Below are 21,202 nucleotides of genomic sequence, written 5' to 3'. Positions count from 1 at the left end.
CCTCGGAATGAAATATGGGCCCCTGATCTTGCCAAGGGCCTGAATGATCTGGGGAGCCCTGCCCATCTTCTCAGACATATTGCCCCATATTTTGCCCTCTGGGACTTTTTTTAACCTCAGTCACAGAGGGCTGAGGTGCCCACACCCTCTGATTCACGGCACACCCAGTATTCCCCACTCCAGCCGCACAAGCTGACTTCTAGCCTTGCAGGCTTCCTGCTCTCTCTTGGCCCCCACACTGGTTCCTCTGTTCAGAGGAACCCTCCCTTTCACCCTAGTGCACCCCTACTTGTCCTCAGGGCATAGCTGAGGCATCACTTCCTCTGTGAAGTGCCCCTGACTTCCTACATGGCAGGGCCAGCTTGCCCATTGACCTCTGAGCTTTGTGACTCTGCCCTGTGTTTGGCTCGGCGTACTCTAACAGCTGCAGTAGCGTATCCCAGCTCCCCTACTTACTAGCCATGAGATCTTGGGCAAGTTATTCAACTCCTCTGTGCCTCAGTTTCCCATGTTATAAAATGGGAATAATAATTGTTGTTAGTTCAGGGGTTGCTGAGAGCATTACAAGAGTTGCTGTTTGCAAAAGGGCTTGGAATGGTGCCTGACATACAGTACATGCTCATTCCATGTGGATTCTATATGTACAGTTGCACCTGGAGCACCCAGGGTTCATCTAACACGTTTGTGGGGTTGTGTGGAGTAAGTAGTGACCTAGACAGTCCTAGTCCCTCATCTCCTTGGAGGTGACATTCAAGGGACATAAAACTGGGTGGGGATGGAGAGCGCTGGTACCTAGACAGGGTGGCCAGCAAGGGTCACCTGGAAGAGGTGACATCTAAGCAGAGACGTGAGTAATGAGATGGAGCCAGCCATGGGAGGAGCCAGGGAAAGAGTGCTTCAGGCAGAGGCTTCACAAGTTCAAAGGCTCTGAGGCAAAATGAGCTTGGGCCAGTTCGGGAACAGCAAGGAGTGGAAGGAGATGAGGTCAGGAAGTTGGCAGGGCCAGAACCCAGAAGGTGCTCAATAAATCATGAGTGAATGACTGTGGGGTGAGAGTCAGCCTTAAAAGGTGGACATATTGGTTGGAGAATTAACTTTTCACTGCTCACATAGAGGAAGTTGTTGATAGTTATTCGTGGTGTAGTCATATTTTTGAGTTTGTTCTGGGTACTGGGATCTCTGTCCCCTAGGGGTGCCTAGTCCAGTGGGGTAAATAAGACAAGTCGGTGCCCATGAGCTCCACTCCTCTACCTGCTCGATGATTCTATCCTTCCTACCTCTTCCATAAGATGATAAAACTGAGCCCAGAGAGCTTCACAGGACACTGAGGGTCCACAGTGACCTAGGGACAGAACTGGGGCTGGACTCTCCCTCGCCAGGTGGGCAGGGTGGAGAGGTAATCCCCCCTTGAACTGACAGATGGAGGTGATGTATCCAAGGTCCCATAGCTCACTAGTGTCAGGTTGAAGGTCAGATGCCAAGTCTCTGACCTCCAGCTGGTAGGTGGTATCAGCACCTTTAGCAGATAAGAAGAAACCCTCAGCCCAGAAGGTGAAGTTCAAAAATACCTACGGGGTCGGATGTCCTTAAGCATGGATGAAATACACAACTTCTGACATGGCTTCAGCACTAGGACGCCATGGAGGGCCTTCTATCTCCCAAACCTCCCCCAACACCGGCTCACTGGTTTCAGAAAGTCCACTGTTAGGAATTCATTTTTCCAAGTCACATCAAATAAGGAAAGAATTTTTTCCCCAGGGATGCTTGCTGTACCATCATAGACTGGAATAAAACCCCCAAGTTGGAGACAGTGAGGAGGGGTGTGAAGAAGACATCCCCTGGATGGAATATTCTGCAGCCATTAAAAATTATCATCTGGGGGAAGAGCTCATGGAATTATATTCGGTGAAAGATGCAGAATCTTGAAATCTCTCACAGCCTGTTTACAACTATGGACCAAAGTAAAAATGAACATGCACAGAAAAGTGAAAGAACGGTGGTGGAACTATGGGTGTTTCTCCACCTTCTTTTTGTGTTTTCCTAAAGACCATAAAATGTTTCAGTTCAAGAAACATTTATCTTGAGTACTTACTAAATGACTCCCTTACTTCTGAAGAGGAGAAATGATAAAGTTTCGTAAAACATGTCAGGATATTCATTCTTCTGACTTTATAGCATTGCCGATGGCAAATTTCCCCAACGACAACAATAATTATTATTATATCAACAGTGGCTCCGCATGCCTGGCACTGTTCTAAACGTCTACCCTTCACAGAAGCTGGCCTTGCCAGGGGCTTTCGATAGAGGGATTTGGAATCAGCCTGTTTTCAGTTCAAATCCATGCTCTGCCGTTTCCCAGCTCTGTGATTCTCTGTGCCTCCCTTTCCTCGTCCGTAACATGGAGATTTTAATAGGAACTGTCTCCAATGTTGCAGTGATGATTAAATGATAATGTATCTGCAAAGTGTTTAGAGCAGTGCCTGACACAGAGTAACCTGACTTGATAATTGTTGACTATTTTTTGTTTACATTTCGTCATTCACCTAAGCCTCACCATGACCTCATGGGAGAAAGCTCTGTTATCAGCCCGATCGACAGACTGGGGTGATGACTGGCTCAAGGCCATATGGTTACTGTGCGGAGGAGTTGGGGAGGGTCTGACATCTATGTGGCCCGCTGCCTGCCTCCCCGGGAGTCCCAGTCTTGGCATAATGGGTTTAGCTGGTGAGAGCTGCAGGCTCGGCCCTCCCTAGTCTGCTCTGATATCCCTCAGATTTCAACCCTGCCCTGCCCATCACTAAGGAGGGCAGCTACTAGTGTCTGGGTGTGAATCTCAGTGCCGTGTAACCCCAGGTCGTTGGCGGAGCCGCCCTGAACCTCACTCTGCATATCTGTAAAGAGGGGACCAGACATCACATGTGCAGGCTTTGCTCCATAGTGTTAGGAGGAAGCACTGCTCTGGGAGTCAGGAGACTGATTCTAGGCTCGCCTCTGCTATCTCTGCTCCCTCTTCTGGGCTCCAGCTTTCTGGTCTGTTGAATGGGCATGGGACAAGACGGTCCCTGAGCTGCTGTCCAGAGCCGATAATGGATTCTGTATGAATTCCAAGGAGGAGAGTGGCCACAAATGCATCCACTCCACGCTGATGGGGCTCTTTCTCTGGTAAGCTTCACTTACTCTGCCTGTTTCTCCAGTGTATTTCCCCAGGCCCTCCTCTTCTGAGCCAAAGGAAAGAGGGTAGGAAAAGCCTGAAACTGACTCTTCACGGCTCTGTACGCCACAACTCAGAGACCACTTGCCCGAGGCCCTGTGGGGGGCCTCTGGAACCTGACAGCTGCTGTGTTCTCTCTCTGGTCATTTTGGTCCTCGGAAGCAGATTTGAAAACAGAGACGGAAGTGCGGGAGATTTACTGGGGACAACACCGGCAAGAAAAAGAGGTGTGCCTTCAGACCAGGGTGCAGGTCTGACACCTGTGAAAGGAGAGGTGGGAGACAGGGAGATTGGGGAAGAGGAGCCCCAGGCCGTGGTGCAGCTTGAAGGAGGATTGGCCAAGCCCACAGGGAGCTCCAGCCCCAAGATTTCCTGCAAAGGAGTCTCATGCTGGGCAGAACGTCCAGGCCCTGGTTCCCCACCGTGCCCAGTCATCAGCGGGGCGTCCTGGAAGGGGGTGGCCTCAGCTCAGACACTGTGGCCCATTGAGAGGGTGCTGCAGTGGGAGGCTGTCGGGGACTGCAGTCCGAGTGGCAGGCACCTCCCCACAGCCACCACATGTTTTTCTTTCTTCATTTAATAAACACTTACAGCTCTGGGCTGCACGCCAGGTACTCATCTGCACACCTTACAAATATCGCCTTAGTTAGTCCTCACACTCGCCTTCTGACTCGACAGTACTGTCAGCCCCATTTTCAGGAGAGGAAACCGATCCCAGAGAGGTTAAGAAACCTGTTCAAGGTTCTACAGCCAGTAGGTGTTGAGCCATGGGTCCAACCCAGACAGTCTGCGCCAGAGGCTGTGCTCTCACCACTCTGCCACCCTGCCTCCTCTCCAGCTGCAAGGGTCCTGGCCACGATTTCTGGCAACCGTTCCATGATCCCTCCTCATTGGCTCAGGAACTTAGAGCCTCGACAGACTTCAGGAAGGGGCCGGTTGGGGGTGTGTCAGAGTTCCAGACCCTGCCGGAGCTTCTGCTCTGTTCCCTCAAAGCCTCCCACCTCAAGGCCTTTGCATATACTGTTTCTGCTGCCAAGAGCACGCTTTCCTTCCCTCTTTGCCTAGTTAACCCCTCCTCCCATCGGTCCCCTGCTTGACTCCAAGATCTAGCCCAGGACAGAGATGATATGTGGTGGGAAAGAGCATGTTCTGAAGTCTCAGATGAGGGACTTCCCTGGTGGTCCCATGGTAAAGAATCCACCTTCCAATGCAGGGGATGCGGGTTCCATATCTGGTCAGGGAACTAAGATCCCACAGGCCGCGGGACAACTAAGCCTGTGCGCCACAACTATTGAGTTCGCGCGCCTCAACGAGAGAGCCTGTGTGCCGCAAACTACAGAGCCCACGTGCTCTGTAGCCCGTGCCACAACTAGAGAGAGGCCCAGGCGCCGCAAAGAAAAGATCCCATGTGCTGCGACTAAGACCCGACACAGCCAAAAATAAAAAAAATAAATTAATTAATTAACTAAAGTCCCAGATGATAATAATACTAGCTGACATTTATTGAGCACTTACTATGTGCCAGGAGCCGAATCCAACCCTTTATGTGGATTACCTCATTTAACCATCACAACAACCTTCGAGGTGGGGCCTGCTGCTATCCGCATTTTACAGATGAGGAAACCAAAGCTCAGAGAGCTAAGGTGACTTGCTCAAGGAGACCCAGCTAGGTGTCAGGATTCAAACCACGACCTTAAACCATATAATCCCTCTTTCTAAGAGGGGAAAAGGTGCCAAAGGGGGTCTCCCTCCCCCGCTCCCCCAGGGCTGAATGCCCCTTATGTGGGGGGTGGGGGCCCATATCTGCTCCATTCACTGCCACACGTTAGCACCTACACAGTGCTGGGCAAATAATAAGTGCTCAATAAATGTATATCTTGAATAAATGAATAAACTAATGAGTGTAAAACCTCCTTGTGACCCCCCCCCCACTCACCTTGGTTCTCTTTGGCTTGAGCTTAAGTTAATTTGTCAACCCTCAAGGTTTTCCTCTGCTTCGGGGGATAACTGAGTCCCTTCCCTGACTACCACAGTCCTTGACCTTCCCTCATAAAAGTGTCTTTCCTTCCAAGTTCCTGAACCCTGACAAGGTCACCCCTTAAGCAGCTCCCTGAAACCTCTAGAAAGGACTGGTTGCAGGAATCTGATCGCTGGGCTCCCTGCTGAGTCAGGGGGACTTGGGCCAAGCCCCCAGCATGGCTCAGGGATGGAGTGGCTAAACAGCCTTTCACGTTCAAGCAAGTGAGGTAGTTCAGAGTTTGGGCCTGGGTCACGCTGAGCCAAGTTTTAATCCCAGCTGTGCCTCTTCAAGCTGTATAAACTCAGGCAAGTCACTTCACCTCTCTGTGCCTGTGTCACCTCTATAAACTGAGGCAATGATAGCACCTACTAAATAGGGCTCTATGAGGCCTGGAGCATAATTAGCCCTCGATACATAGACGCTGTACTTGAACAGCCTTCAGGATATCAGCATCATTCCCTGCCCATCCCTGTTTGTCAGTTGGGGGAACTGAGGCACAGAACAGGCAAGTGCCTTCTTTGGAACTTTCAGGCTCCTGCCTGCCAGATCGAGGCTGGCTCCCTCACCCCACCGTGGCCTCTCCTGCCTCCCTCTCCTACCCACCAGCCAAGCTGAGAACCATCCCTGACAGATGCTGAGGTGGCTGAGGAAGCTGCAGAGTTGGCATTTCCTGGCTCCCAGGGCTCCTGGCGCAGAGGAATCAACCCCCCTCTGCACCCCCAGCTCTGCCCCCTGCTCCTGCCTCTGCTCATATACCAGCTGGGACCCATCAGATTCAGGAAAAAGCCAAGAGGTGGCCCAGGTGCATGGAAGCAGGAGGTTGTCAGTATTCACCTGTGCCTGACCCCAGATGAGTGGACAAACTCCTGAGGAGTCAGAACACCCACATGCCCCCAGTGCACACCTTCCCAGCCTCCCCTCTTTCTCACCCCAGCTGTAGAGAGGTAGGGGAGCAGAGGGCTTAAAAGCATGGATGGCCTGGCTTCAGATCCCTCCTCTGCTACTTACTGATGAGTTACCTACCCTGGGCAACTTACCTATCTTCTTTGTACCTCAGTTTCTTCAGTTGTCAAACGGGGATGCCGATACTAATGGTACGTCCCTCACAGAGCAGGTGGGAATTGAGAGAGGTGTTTAGGACGCCAGTTCACACACAGTTGGTGCTCAGTAACGTCAGCCATTTTGAGCTTGGAGTCCACTCTCTTCCCATTGACCTCTTGGACCTTTCAGCCCAAAGGAGCGTCTCCTCTCTGATTCCTATTGCTCTAACAGTCAAGGCTCTGCAGTGAAATCCCACTGGCCTGGCATACAGTAGGGGCTCATTAAAAGGTCTGCTTGGCTGTGATACGGCATGAACTCATGGAATCTTCATGACCACTTGTGGAGGTAGACAGTATGACGATACCCATTTTATAAAGGACCACATGGGTACAGAGAAGTTAAGAAATTGCCCCAAGGCTCACAACCAGTGAGTCTGCAGATACTTACTGAGCACCTACTCTGTGCCAGGTACTGTGCTCAGAGCTGGGGACGCAGCAGTGAACAGGACAAAGACCTGCCGTCATGCAGCTCACGTCCATCCTACTGTGCCGACAGATAATAAATACATAGGTAGGCCAGCTTCCTGTCTACAAAATGCCAGGGAGACAAGTGACATGGGGCAGAGATAGAATGGGGTGGGGCTGTTTTAGTTGGGGTGGTTAAGGAAGACCTCTCTGAGGAGATGACGTTTGTATAGAGTCCAGGATGCAGCAGATGCTTGGTTGGGACACAGGTAATCCACGCTAGCGTTGCTGTGGCAGGTGCAGTCTGGAATCCTAGAGATCCCAGGACTGGTGGAACTTAGAGCCCACTTGCCCAGGTCGGCTTCGAAGTGATAATGATTACCCCTGCCCCAGTTGGCCCACCTCTGTGAAGCAGTTAAAAGAACAGGGCAAATGACTTGGATTCTCTGAGGCTCGCTTTTCTTATCTGTAAAATGGGCACTGACAAGCACAGCACACACTCAGGAGAGAGGAGATGCTTAACAGAGACAATCCAAGGAAAGTGCCAAGCATAGAGCCAGACGCAGAAGAAGCACCCGGTCCTTGGTGGCTGGAGTGGACAGGTGACCTTCCTTTCAACTGCCCAGAACCTTCCAACACCCTTGCCTGATGAGTCCCCTCCTCCCACTAGAGAGTCCATACTGATCTCCCGCTTCCTCTGCAGCTGGGGCAGTCATGTGGCCCAGCCTAACCCCATGCCGTGCTGGCTCGAGTGTGGCAGCCTCTACACTGAGTGTCCAGAAGCAGCAGGGACAAAGGTCCAGGTGTCAGCATCCGGGGCTGGTGTCGGCAGCATGAGCTCTGGCCTTGAGGCCCCATTAGCAGGGATGTCTCGCTCTGGCCAGGCCTTTGACCTAATTTTGTTTTGTTTTGTTTTTGCGTATGAAGCCTCCATCCCGATGTCTGTGCCTCTCGGAGATTCTTCAAGCACGTTTGCTGCCGTGGATCCTTGATGACTCAGCAGCCCATGCCATTGTCTGGAAACTCCAGCAGTAATATTTTTCTCAGACTGAGTGGAATACCACAGATTCCAACCTTCTGGTGCAGGATGGCCCCTCGCGGGTATGCAGACACCCAGTTCTTTCCACTGTCCTCACTCCAAGGACAGGGGCCTGGGGCTGCTCACACTGGTGTTCCCAGCTCCTAGCACAACGTGACTCAGAGGAAAGTCTCAGTTACATGTTCATGGTCTGAACAGATAAGTGGTACTGGATATGGTTTCCACACATCTGCGCATCCGTGGTTACTTCCCCGAACCCTGTTCCAGTTTTCTGATGTTTTTCTGAAAGTGTAGCGCCCAGAACGGAACACAGAGCTCCAGAAATATATGAGCAGAGCTGAGCAGAAAGGGACTGTCATCTCTTCACTCTAGATATTGGACTTCTAATAACTTGTCCAGATATTTCATAAGCTTTTTGGTGACTGTTTGCCCTGGTGACATACATTAAGCTATGATCGAGTGTTCTGTTTTTATGCCCCTTCCCTGTACTGTTGCTAAACCTCATTTTACTACCCCTTCTCCTTTAATCTTATGCTGACGATGGCATTGTCCCCTTCCCCGCCCCCAGGAATGGCAAGTTGATTACAGCTCAAGAGCCCACTTTGGTTGGTAGCCATAGCCCAAAGCATAGTGTTGAGATAGATTCTAGAACTGAGCTTGGGCTCAGTGTGACAGACTGCTGTAATTGATTAATGCTGTCTGCCAGGATATGGGAAGGGAAGTGCTAATTTATTTGAGATGTACTTGTCATTCCCCATCACAGGTGCTTCTAACCATAGAAAGAATTCAGGAGGCCCACCATTAACTTGGATAGGAAAAGGATTGCACCTTTAATTTCACTAGCCTCTTTCTGAAATTTATCACTCCTTCAATGATGAATGCAGGCCACAGACCATAGTGGCATTAGCAGGACCTGTAAATTGTCACTAATAGAAATCACAGATATTTTCTTGTCACATTACAGATGTTCCAGATATCTTGAAATACCGTATATGCTCATAATGACTCGAAAATTACAAGTTATTTGCTAAATCTTGTGTTATAATATATAATAAAGAAGCACATGTATTACTGTAATGCAGATTTGTTTTTAATATTTTGATAATTGTTTCAATATAATTGGTTTCCTTTGTAATACTATATATTTTATTTTATGAATTTAAAAACATTATTCTGAGAAAGGGTCCATAGGCTTCATCAGATATCAAAGAGTTCTGGGAACTCCGGCCCATCAGGTTTTATGAGCTGCCTGTCTGCCACCTTTCCAAGTTCCCTCCCTTATCCTGGGTCTGTGAGGGGAGCAGAGGGTGAGATGAAGTCCTTCAGGCCAGGAGAAGCTGACCACACAGCCAGCTCCTGGGTCGTCCACCGTCAGGTGCTGCAGGAGGTGAAGGACCAGTAGAGGTGGTGGGAGGTGATGTAGGAAGTGAAGGAGAAAAGGTGATGCTGCTGACTTCCGGGCCACGGCTGGGCTACCTCGTGACAGAGCGGAGAAGTTGGTGTTTCCCACGGTGATGCGAGGGAAGGGGTCTGAGCCTGACCTCCTAGAGGTTGGAGGGAAGTTTTAGCCACAGAGAGGTCCCAGATCATCCTCCCTTGTGAGCTCAGAGGCCCTGGACTGCAGGAGCCAACAGCCTGGGAGGTAGGAGGCCTGTGGCACAGGGGAAAGGGGGCCCAAACCCCTTCATCCAGCACAGGCAGCTTACCAGTCGTCACCTCATTCATTCACTTATTCATTCATTCACTCACTCACATTTACTTAGTGCCTAATAAGTGGCCTGGTAATGTGCCAGGACCTGGGCTGGGCAGTAGGCAAAGGGATGTGTGTGAGGCTCAGTCCTCCCTTCACAAGACACAAGCAAAGACAATGACAACGTAAAGACTTGATGCTTTGATGGGAGAAAGTCCATGATGTCCCTCACCCAGCCCGGAGGGATCAGGGAAGTCTCTCCGGAGGAAGTGATCTCTCAGATGCGTAGGAATTAACAAGGTCTGTGGGTGCTCAGAAAGGGGGGTGGCAGCATATGCAAAGGAGCTGGGGAAGAAAGAGGACACAGGGGACTTGCCAGGCATTCAGTGTGGAGGTGGAAGTGGTGAGAGATGGTTGGAAGGTTCATGCAGGAAGCCTGGAAGCCGTGCTTGGACAGTTCCCCGGCTGTGGTGAGGAAGGGGTGAGGACCCCTGCTGCCCCATCTGTCAGTGGCACTGAGCTGTGACTTCAGTGGCCTGGAGAAGTTCAAGGTCACCGTCTGGGGTGGGGGAGGTGGAGGAGGTAGGGACCATCTCACCAGGGCTGGCAAAGGCCAACTGGGAAGCTGGGGCCGATGCCTTCCCCTCATGGCAGCCTCCACGAAGGTCCTTTTGCTGCAAAGGCCTGAGCGGGCCCTGTTCCTTTATTTATGGGCTGTGTGAGCAATTTGCTCCTTGCTGGCCGGCTGGCTGGGTGTGTGATGTGGGGATTACTCATGCCCCAGTTGTGGTCCGGCCTCTGCAGGCTGCGGGGTAATGAGTGAGGTAATTAAGTGTAAAAGACAGAAGCGGGCAGGGGAGGGCTGAGGGGGCCGAGCAGTCACTGGTTCTTTTCAGGAGCAGGGGAGTGAGATAATGTAGGATAATAGCTCAGCCAGGCCCTGCCCAGGCAGCCCGGCCTGTGCCGAGAGGTGCCCCCCAAATGGCCAAGATAATTCAGCTTTTTCAGGAAAAATGGGGGGGCTTGGGCAGGGCCTGGCTCCCGGGGACAGCTGTATGGAAATGACAGTGCCTCTCCTTGGTCCTGTCCTGTGTTGGCTGAGGGTGGAGAGCCAGCGCCTTTGGCTGGGGGCGAGGCTGAGAAGAAGAGGCTAGGACCAGGAAGGTAGATGAGTCGAGATGAAGGGGCCATGTGGCGCTGGAAGACTGAGTTGTGTGTGGGGAGAGAAGAGATGTATTGAGAGCAGCAGGTGAGGTTGTTGGTAGCTCCAGAGTCTGACTAACTCACTGGGTAGGAACTGTGGCTTTGTCATTGGCTAGCTGTGTGACCAGCCTAGTTGTGTTCCCTCTCTGGGCCTCAAGACTCTCATCTGTAAAGTGGGGGCGTCCAAACAGTCCCTACCTCACAGGGGAGTTTGGAGGATTGGCAAGATGACGCACAGCACCTAGCACGCAGTGAGTGGTCCGTACATGCTTGAGACAGTCAAGTCCACAACCAGAGGGCACTGGTCATTCATTCATTTATTGAACACATATGTATTGAGTGCCTAACATAGTCTGATGGTTCCTAGTGTTGGGAAAATAGCAGTGAATAGAACAGAGTCCGTTTCCTCTTGGAGCTGCCATTCTAAGAGGGGAGATATGCCACTAATCATTAAACACATAAACATATAAGGTCATACCAATGATCCCACTTCTGAAAACTTATTCTATGGATGTGTTTGGACACACGTGAAATGAACACATTCAAGGTTATTTACTGCAGTCTTGTTCAGCCTAACCAAACCTCAGATGCAATCTAAATGTCTATTATACGTGAACTGATTAAATAAAGTATAGTATAGCCAGAGGAAGACTCTACAGCCACGAAAAAGGTGAGGTCGCTGTTTATGTACCGATGTACAGAAAGATCTCCAAGACGTATTGACAAATAAGAAAAGGAATGTGAGGAATACTTTGAGTAAAAGAGGGGGAAATAAAAATATTTTAATACTGGCTTGTGATAACAAACTAATAATACTTGTTACCTGTGGACAGGAGCAGGTTTGGAATGAGAGGGGTGGGAGGGAGATGTTTCATTACGTACTTTTCTATAGTTTTAATTTCTGTACTGGTTCAAGAATTTTTTAAACAGTCAGCTTTCTCTTTCCTCCTTCCTCCTTTCCTTTTCCAGTATTTGTTGGAGGTGGTGGGCAGGGCGTGGGACCAAGCAGGGAGGGCAGCTGAGTGAGGATGGGTTAGAGTAGGGAATTACAAATATGAAAATGGGAAAGACTAGTGTGAACCCTGTGGTACTGTGATGGAGTTGGAGGGATCAGTGTGAACTCATGGCTTTTGACATGGATAGACAGATAAGCATAGATGTAAGTGTGTGTGTGTGTGTGTGTGTGTGTGTGTGTGCGTGCGCACACATGCATGTCATACAGGTGTTTCTCAGCTCTGTCCACAGACAGAGGCTAGGAGCCCTAATACTCATGTAGCAACGAGTACTCCTAACACAAAATCTTGATTTCTAAATGTAGCATCCTCCACCGAAAGGAACCAGGAGTCCTTGGGAAAATGACTGACTAGAGGGCTGGGCCAGGGAAGGTACACAGTGAGCCTGGAACATCTACTTGTGCTATAAAATAAGTAGAAGTGTTTAAGTAATGCTGGGGACATGTCAAAAGAGTTTGGGAGCTACTGGCCAAATCTGGGACAATTTGAGCATCGGAATAAATGATGACAGTAACAGAATACAACACAGTGAATAAAAATACGACTCTATGAGCCTACACTGATATACATACATATATATATATATATATATATATATACACACACATACATCACATGCATGGAGGAAGAGAAAGCTCTTTCTTACAGTAGAACATCCAATAGTAAATATAGAAGGAAGGATGGAAATATTACGGTAATAATTGAGAGGTAACCTTTTTATCAAACTCAGGTTCTGCTGTTCCTCACTCAAGAATCCAATACTGAGACAAGTGTTGGGTAAGTGGAAAGACAGCTTTACTGAGGAAGCTGGCAAACTCTGGGGAGAATGTGGACTCATGTCCCAAAGAACCAACTTCAGGTTGCTGATCAAGAGCTTTTAAAGGGGAGTTTCAGGGGTGCACAGGAAGTGGGGGGGTGGCTACATGCAGAACAGCACAGTCAGCTGCCACAGTCATCTTGAAATTGGTCACGCAGTGGTCTGATTAGGGTCATCTTGATTGTTTTAAGTACAGTTAATCTTCAGCTCCAGGGTTGGTTGTTCCCATTTCCTTGAAGCCAGTTCTTGGAGTTGTGCAAGGTGGAGCAGCTTACGTTATGGCTGCAGTCTGGTCATCATGTAGTTAACTTCTACTGCCTGGTGGGGGTTTCAGTATCTGCAAAATAGCTCAATAGATATGGCCCAGAATATTATCTATAGCCCTTGAGGAGGAACTAAAGGCCCTTGACTTCGTTTAATGGCTAAACTATCATTATTTTATCTTGTTTGACTATTTCCTTTGCTTCTGCATTTTCTCATTTCTCTGACTAAATTTATTCTTTGGCTAAAGTTTTTCTACAGACAAGAGGATACTGGTGGGAGGTGCTGTCCTGGGAAGGCCCCATAGTGTCCTGCCCTGTTACAACATCACCTGTCATGGGACACACTGGTAGGATGCACAGAGCACAGACTCACTTCTGGGATGTTCTTGCCAAAGATGCAAAACCTAAATCTAATCATGAGGAGCCACTGAATAAACTCCAACTGAGGAACATTCTACAAAATAACTGACCTGTAATCTTGGTAAATGTCAAGATAATGAAAGACAAGAAAAAACTGAGGGACTGTTCCAGATGAAAAGAGATGAAAGAGATAAGACAACTAAGTACAGTAAGTATTTCTGGATGGATCTTTTTATTTATTGTAAAAGATTATTATTGGGACAATTGACAATATTTGACCTGGGTCTGAAGATGGATGGTAGTAGTGTATCAGTATCAGTATCCTGGTTTTGATGATTTTATTGTGATGATGTAGGAGAATTTCCTTGTTTGTAGGAAATACAGACTAAAATATTTGGGGGTAAAGGGGAATCGGGTCAGCAACCGACTGTCAAATGGTTCAGAAAAAAAATCTCTCTATATAAAGAGAGAATGACAAAAGCAAACGTGTTTAAATGCCAACATTTGGGGATTCTGGGTGAAGGATGTATGGACATTCTTTGTACAATGTTTCCAACTCTTCCGTAAGTTTAAAATTATTTCAAAATAAAAAGGTTTTTTTTTTTTTTTAAAAGTCATTCAGGGGTTTCCCTGGTGGCACAGTGGTTGAGAGTCCGCCTGCCGATGCAGGGGACACGGGTTCGTGCCCTGGTCCGGGAGGATCCCACATGCCGCGGAGCAGCTGGGCCCGTGAGCCATGGCCACTGAGCCTGCGTGTCTGGAGCCTGTGCTCCGCAACGGGAGAGGCCACAACGGTGAGAAGCCCGCGTACCGCAAAAAAAAAAAAAAAAAAAAGTCATTCAGATGAAGTGGAAACCATATATCAGGTAGTCATAAGTGATCTATAGAAAAATTAAGTGGGCAGGGGAATAGCAAATGGAGAGGTGGTGCTATTCTAGATCCGTGGTCAGTCAGGCCTCTCTAGGAAGGGACTTCTGAGCAGAGACTTGAGTGAAGGGAGGGAGAGAGCCCTGTGGATATGGGGGACAGCCTTCCAAGCTGAGGAACCCATCAGAGAAAAGGCACAGAGTGGAGCCAGTTTGGCATGTGTATTGGTTTCTGTTACCATGTAACAAATAACCACAAACTTAGAGGCTTAAAACAGTTCTGTGAGTCACAAGCCTGGCACAGTCAACTATGCCACGTAACCTAACTCAATCTCGGGAGTGAACTCCATCATAGTCACAGTCCAGGGCGTCATCCTGGATATGCACACCTTGGGGGCCTGGGAAGATTGAGTGCCATCTTAGAATCCTTCCTACCACAGTGGGGGTTGGGGAACAAGGAAGCCAGTGGGGCTGTACCAGAGTGAGCAAGGGGGTGAGGGGTAGGAGAGAGCAGAGTATCTCAGGCAGAGAGACATAAGTATACTATACAGCCCAATGGGAGACTGAGGTCCAGAAACTGCCCTTGTGTATTTTTGCTCCTGAGTAAGGGGAGGGTCGTGCCAATTCCCCATGGAAATAAAGAGCAACTCTGGGGTGGAACCCAACAGATGATTTCAATCAAAAGAATATGCCTAGTGTAGCCCTTGGGGAATCAGTGCGCTTCTGGGTACGGGTGATAAAGAGCTCTGCTCTATGCCTTTGACCTGGCAGGCGCAATGCAAGGAGCCACGGGGTCCCGAAACCGAAAAAAGTTTGGAAAAGACTGGAAAAATATTTTTTAAAACTTTCCAAAATTCAAAGCAATAAGGTTTAACGAAGTATCTACAAAGTAACATAATGTCAACTGGTGATCAACAACAGATTCAAATCACCGAACAGCTCTATATGTGTTATATTTAACATGACTACATTTAGTTTCCATTTTTTAATTACTGTATTTATTCTCCCATAAGGATCACATGCAGTGTACAAAATAAAAAGGTACAGAAGGGGATGGAGTGAAAGGGAAGTCTCTCTCCTACCCTTGACCCCCGGCCACCCCTCCTCTTCCCCCTGAGGCCAGTTTCCTGGGCTCAGAGGTATTTTCTGAGCACAAGTGAATACGCATACCTACGCTTTACAAGGGTAGCTGCTCTGCCTGCTTTCTTCCCCTTGGCAATGTGTCTTAGAGATGCTCCCAATGACCTCCTATGGAGCTGCCCATTCTTTTGTACAGCAACTGAGCAGTCTGTTATTTGGATGAACATTGGCTGTGAACCAGCTCTGCCTACAACCCTACCACTTCTTCTCCCAGCACCCTAAGCACTCTTGGCCTCTCCCTGGCCCCTGGGAGGGTCACTGAAACTCCAGCTCATCCCACTACTTCCACTCAGATGATGGGTGTGGGATCTGCTTGCCCAGTTGCTGCCCAACAAGGCTGGGTCACACCACCGAGAAGTGTGTAAGAGTTAAGGCCCCAGCCCCAGGGCAAATGCTGTCCAAAGAAAGTCAGAAGGCAGGGTGGAAGGGAGAAGAATTTATCAAGTGCCCAAGGGCAGGAGGCTGAGGGCTCAGTCCTGCCAATCTGAACATCATTGCCCACCTCTCCTGTGCACAGGTATAAGTTTCTCTAGAATGTCTCCAGGAATGGGATTGCTGGGTTGTAGAATATGCAAAATAATGCCAAGTTGTTCTCCAAATTTATTGTACAAATTGACCCCCCTAAAACCAGTGTGAAGGAGTTTTCCTTATTCCACATAAGTGATCATATTTGGATTTGTCCAGCTTTTTAAGTTTTGCTGATCTAGTGGACATGAATTGAGCTTTTACTTTGGATTTCCCTAATTACTAAGAGGTTGAGTATCTTTTCATACGCTTACTGGCTGTTCATGTTTTCTATTTTCTATGTCTGTTCAAATCTTCAGCCTACTTTTCTTTTTGACTGTCTTTGTCTTGTTGATTTGTAGGAACTCTTTATATATTTTGGATACTAATCTTTTTTAAAATAAATTTATTTATTTATTTTTGGCTGGGTTGGGTCTTTGTTGCTGCACGTGGGCTCTCTCTAGTTGTGGCGAGCGGGGGTTACTCTTCGTTGAGTTGTGCGGGCTTCTCATTGCAGTGGCTTCTCTTTGTTGTGGAGCATGGGCTCTAGGTGCACAGGCTTCAGTAGTTGTGGCACACGGGCTCAGTAGTTGTGGCGCATGGCTTAGTTGCTCCATGACATGTGGGATCTTCCCAGACCAGGGCTCAAACCCGTGTCCCGTGCATTGGCAGGTGGATTCTTATCCACTGCACCACCAGGGAAGTCCCTCAGATACTAATCTTTGTCAGGTTGTTACAGACATTTCCCAGTTTGTGTCTTATCTTTACAGATTTTTATGGTGAACTTTGAACAGAGGCTTAATTCTAATGTAGATTGGTTTATTAATATTTGCCTTTTATTGTTTGGACTTTTGTTTCTTGTTTAAGACATCTTTTTTCCCCCCAGTATTTATTTTTATTTATTTCGTTGCGTTGGATCTTAGTTGCGGCCCGCGGGATCTTTTAGTTGCAGCATGCAGACTCTTTGTTGCAGCATATGAATTCTTAGTTGCAGCATGTGGGATCATAGTTCCCTGACCAGGGATGGAACCAGGCCCCCTGCATTGGGTACGTGGAGTCTTAGCCACTGGACCACCAGGGAAGTCCCTGTTTAAGAAATCTTCTCTAACCTAAATCATCCCAATCTTTCTACAATGCATATGTACATATATTAAAAATGAGACATATTGTATGTCCTATTTTGTAGCTACTTTTCTACTTAACAATATAGTGTGAACATTTTTGCATGTCTAAAATTCTACAACGGTTCTTGGTAAATGGTTGCATAGTTTTCTATTGTAGGGGATATACTATGTTATTTACTGAATCCCCTGTGCATGAACATTTACATTTTCAACTTTTCACTATTATCAACAAAGTTGCCAAGAACATCCTGCAGCTATTGTGGTCCACATTCATGATGATTCCTTGTAGATACAGTCCTAGTAGAGAAATTGCCCATTCAATTAAAGGTTTCTGATCCACTGTACCAAATTTGACAGAGGTCTTACTTTTGATTCCCTTCCCAGAAACAATATGACATTATATTAAATTGCCCTTCCCAAGAGTCTAGAAGCAGCCAAGTGGATGAATGGCAGCGGGCAGGGGGTCCTGGAGACTGTGTTTTGAGCAGGAACAGTTCGTAGGCGTGTTCAGTTGCAGGCACGGAGAGGGTCCCTCTGGGGGAATTTTACTCCCTCTCTTTCTTCCCACTCCCCCACAGGAAGACGCCTTTATTAGGTGGTGTTGAGCAAAGAGAGCCAAGAAATGCCTAGTGAGACCGGCTTGGGTGATTCTCTGCTAACTAATTGTATTTTTTTTTTTTTTTTTTTGGCCGAGCTGCGCTGCGTGCGGGATCTTAATCCCCCCACCAGGGATCGAACCCGCGCCCCCTGCAGTGGAAGCCCGGAGTCCTAACCACTGGACTGCCAGGGAATTCCGTAACTAATTGTATTTTGAACGGTGTGAGTGGCTGCCTCAACTAGCCCCTCTGTGTGTAGAGGACTGGAAACAGTGTCTCTTACAGCTGCTGCCACCGTGGCAGGGCAAGCAAGGTTCTCCTGAAATGTTTGTCCAGTGGACGAAGGAATAAAAAAATGTCCCCCAGAGAACTCTCAGCTTGAGAGCTTGAAAACCTTAGATCAGAACTCCAGTCTTGCTGGGAGTATCAACCTTTTAATAGTTAACTATTTATTTTAGCAAATATCAACATATATTTTTTTAAAAACAGTAATCGATACTAATTGTTTATGGTGGTGGTGTAAAGTTTCCTATTAGCATGAATTGGCTTTATTTTTTTAAAAAGTGAGACAACTTAGAGAAAAATATTAAGTAAATTGTATGAAACACAGGGACTTCCCTGGTGGTCCAGTGGTTGAGACTTCACCTTCCAATGCAGGGGGTGCAGGTTCGCTCCCTGGTCGGGGAGCTAAGATTCCACATGCCTGGCAGCCAAAAACCCAAAAACCATAAAAGAGAAGCAATATTGTAACAAATTCAATAAAGGCTTTACAAAATTTTTGTTTTAAATTGTATGAAATACAGACAGAGTGCAAATGGGGAGGTGCAAGGGGGGGAGGTGGTATGATTATGTCAAAACTTTGAGAAACTCTGCCTTAATGGAAGCCCCTTCCTTCAAAGAAGTCTAAGACATGGCTGGGTTGCGTCAGCGAATAGCAGGGCCTCAGGACCCTAGGGATGGCTCTGGGCAGCTTCAGGAGATGCAGACATCCCATTTGGGGGAGGGGCGAGCCGTTCTTCAAGGTATTGAAAGTGCATTTAGGGACTAAAAAGTGTCTTTCCCTCTTTATGACACTTGTAGCAACTTTGTGCAGTTTCAGGCTATGGAGGAGGTTACCCCATCACTTTACAGAGAGAAACTGAGGCCTGGAGCTTGTGCTCATGGGGTGAGTAAACGGGAGAGAAGGACTAGACCCCAGTGGCGGGTTTGGAATTTGTGAAGAAGTGTGTCAGGACTTGGACCTCTGGGACCAGGACACCCACAGCCCTTTTATGATAACAGTAACAACAGCAACCATCAACATTTATTGAGTGCCTGCTGTGTGCTGGCTCTCTGCTAAGCAACCTTGGCCAGCTCCATGAATTCTTTACATTCACCCTATGGCGTGGGATCTGTCATCTCCCAGAAAGTGTTGAGGGAGAAATTATCAATTCATGGTGCCTGCTCTTGTAGAAACTTGAATTCGAATAAGAGAAAGGGAGACAGAAAATAACCACGGAAAGACATAAATGAACGAGATAACTTCACGTAACGATAACTGCTATGAAGAAAATCAACAGGGCAATATGATATGGTCTCTGGAGGTAGGGAAGGCACTGTTCCATATGAGGCCATGAGGGGAGGCTTCTCTGAGGAGGTGACATTAAAGCTGGAGCCAGGAATGTACTGGATTTAAACCTGGGCCATTCGAGAGTCCTACTCATGACCTCAAACCTATGCCACCTCTGTCTCGTGTGGATCACAGGTGCTTCTGCCATAGATGCCTTGCTCCCTTGTTAAATGTCCTGGAGTCATGGCTTATGGGTGGGAGTGTCTGGGACCTAGGAATGGAAGAATGGTAAGACACCTGAGCTGAGAGAGCTCGTACCCCTGGGGCTGCCCTGTCCAGTTCCAAGGGCTTTATGTTCTCAGCCTCAGAGGAGTTGTACAACACCTGAAGGTCTCTCTAGGTGATCCTTCTGGCCAGAGGGGTGACCAAGTCCCAAGGAGGAGATGGGCCCTGCTTACAGCTGTGCAACTGCTGGGCTCAACGGCGCCCAGTTGGGAGCTAAGAGGCTGCCTTACACCAGAAAGAGGGGGCACCTGTTTCTAATTCACACAAAGGAATGCTGTGGGTTAGTGGCAGCCCTGAGCCCTGTGTTATGATGGTAGACATTGGCCTCCATGTCGTCTGCCCTTCTCCTCTCTGCTTTGAGGCTTTGTCCCTGCCAACCCAGGAGGGCAGTGGGTAGAACGTCATCACTATTTGAGGATTGCAGTCCTTGATTACAGTGAGGGGGGCCTTCGCAGGCCCGTCACAGGCCTTGTGGAGCAGTGAAGAGGAAGGGCTAAGACTCTCTGGGGTCTTCGTGGAGATGACAGGCTGAGGAGTGGGTAGGGCCTGGGGCGGGGGTAGCCCAGAAGGGCCTTATCTCCTCTGGGCCAGTGTCAGCTCATGTCCCCAGCCTGCAGTACAGGCTGGAGCTGCCAGCCTGAGACTAGGGACCCCAGTGAATTTGCATTTATGTTGGAGACTTCTGTTTCCAGGGCCTGGAGGGAGGAGGGTGGCCACCGTGGTCAGCTGAACAAGAGGTGGAGAGGAGGGGCCTCCAGCCCTGTCCTGCCAGGGGCACGGGAAGTGGCTGGTGGTCTGGGCCTGCCTGGCCGAGGAACAGTGGCACAGAAGGTTCTCTGGGCACAAGGCCGGCCCCGACAGCCTGCCGGTCCAGCCTCCCAGCCGCTTGCCAATGTCAGCTGGGAGTTGGCTCCGCCCCATGGGCCTGGGGGAAAGGTCAGAGGCCTGTACCAGCAAGGGGCTGGGTGAAGCAGAGGCACTCCTGGGACTGGGCGCAACTGTGTCGTCCTGTCCCACCCTCTTCTCAGCCTGTGAAGTGGTTTCAGCCAGGAAAACCAGGGCTCAGAGGTGCTGAACAGTTAGTCCAAGGTGATCCAGCCTGTAATCCGGTGCCCCATGAAGCTGCCTCCTAGTAACGCTCGCGATACTCACGTGCTCCGGGAGACACCCTCCGACTTTGGGGCAGAGAGGAGTGGACACCCCTGTTGTATCTGATTTGTTTTCGGAGAGTCGAAGGAACTCATCACAGACTTACGACATCCTTAGGACTGGCTTCGTGATGGCTCAGGAGTCATGTTTCACTTCATGAAGAAGTCCATGGTCATGACCAGGTTCAGACCAGGTTGACCCCTGACTTTGGGGAATGTAGCTTCTCCCTGTGAGATTTCATAATGGGGAAGGAATGACAGGAAGGAGAGAAGGAGGGAGGGAAGAAGAGAGGAAGAGAGGGAAGCATGGAAGGAAGGCATGAAAGAAGGGATAGAAGGAAAGAAGGAAGGATGGAAGGAGGGGTAGATGGAAATAAGGAGGGAAGGAGGGAAAAAAGAGTAGTTGAGAAGAAAAGTCCAGGCCAGAGGGCACCGGGGAGAGCCGTCTCAGCCCCGGCAGTGTGCTGTTGCCCTAATGGACCCAGAGCTGTGGCAAGTCCCCTCCTGGCTGGTGTGTGGAGTGCTGTCCCCTCCCCATACCCCTGCTCCTGCTGCTACAGCTGAGGCCTCCTGACTTCCAGTGGCAGGCTGAGCCCTGCTCCAGGTGGGAGACCAGTGACCGCCGGGTGGGTGCTCCAGGGAGCGGAGGTCAGGGCCCTGCTGTGATCTTGGGGCTCAGCTCTGGTGACCCAGGCTTTACCTTCATCCATTAGTGCTTTGCTGCCTCTAGACGGGGGTTCTGCCTTGCTCTTTGGGCTCTCTTCTCTCCCTCCCTCCCCCATCCCTCCAGACGGAGGTCTTGGCCCCATTCCCCCAGCCTGTGACTGTGGGCTTGCAGCTGACAAACCTCCTGGTCCTGGCTCTCCATC

At 49.1% G+C, this 21,202-nt stretch overlaps 1 long non-coding RNA gene across 1 annotated transcript in view; it reads left to right on the top strand.

Moving 5' to 3' along the window:
- Nucleotides 1-8,832, top strand: part of LOC137207653 (uncharacterized) — a 33,912-nt gene extending 25,080 nt beyond the window's left edge. The window contains exons 2-3 of the long non-coding RNA XR_010935198.1: nucleotides 3,195-3,438; nucleotides 7,664-8,832. This is a non-coding gene — a long non-coding RNA (uncharacterized lncRNA). The remainder of the gene's footprint in view (nucleotides 1-3,194; nucleotides 3,439-7,663) is intronic.
- Nucleotides 8,833-21,202: the final 12,370 nt, after the last annotated feature.

Source organism: Pseudorca crassidens, chromosome 15 (assembly GCF_039906515.1).
Source record: "Pseudorca crassidens isolate mPseCra1 chromosome 15, mPseCra1.hap1, whole genome shotgun sequence".
Taxonomy (NCBI): Eukaryota; Metazoa; Chordata; class Mammalia; order Artiodactyla; family Delphinidae; genus Pseudorca; species Pseudorca crassidens.
The sequence above is the reverse complement of the archived record's forward strand: the minus strand, read 5'-3'. Positions and strand labels throughout refer to the sequence as shown.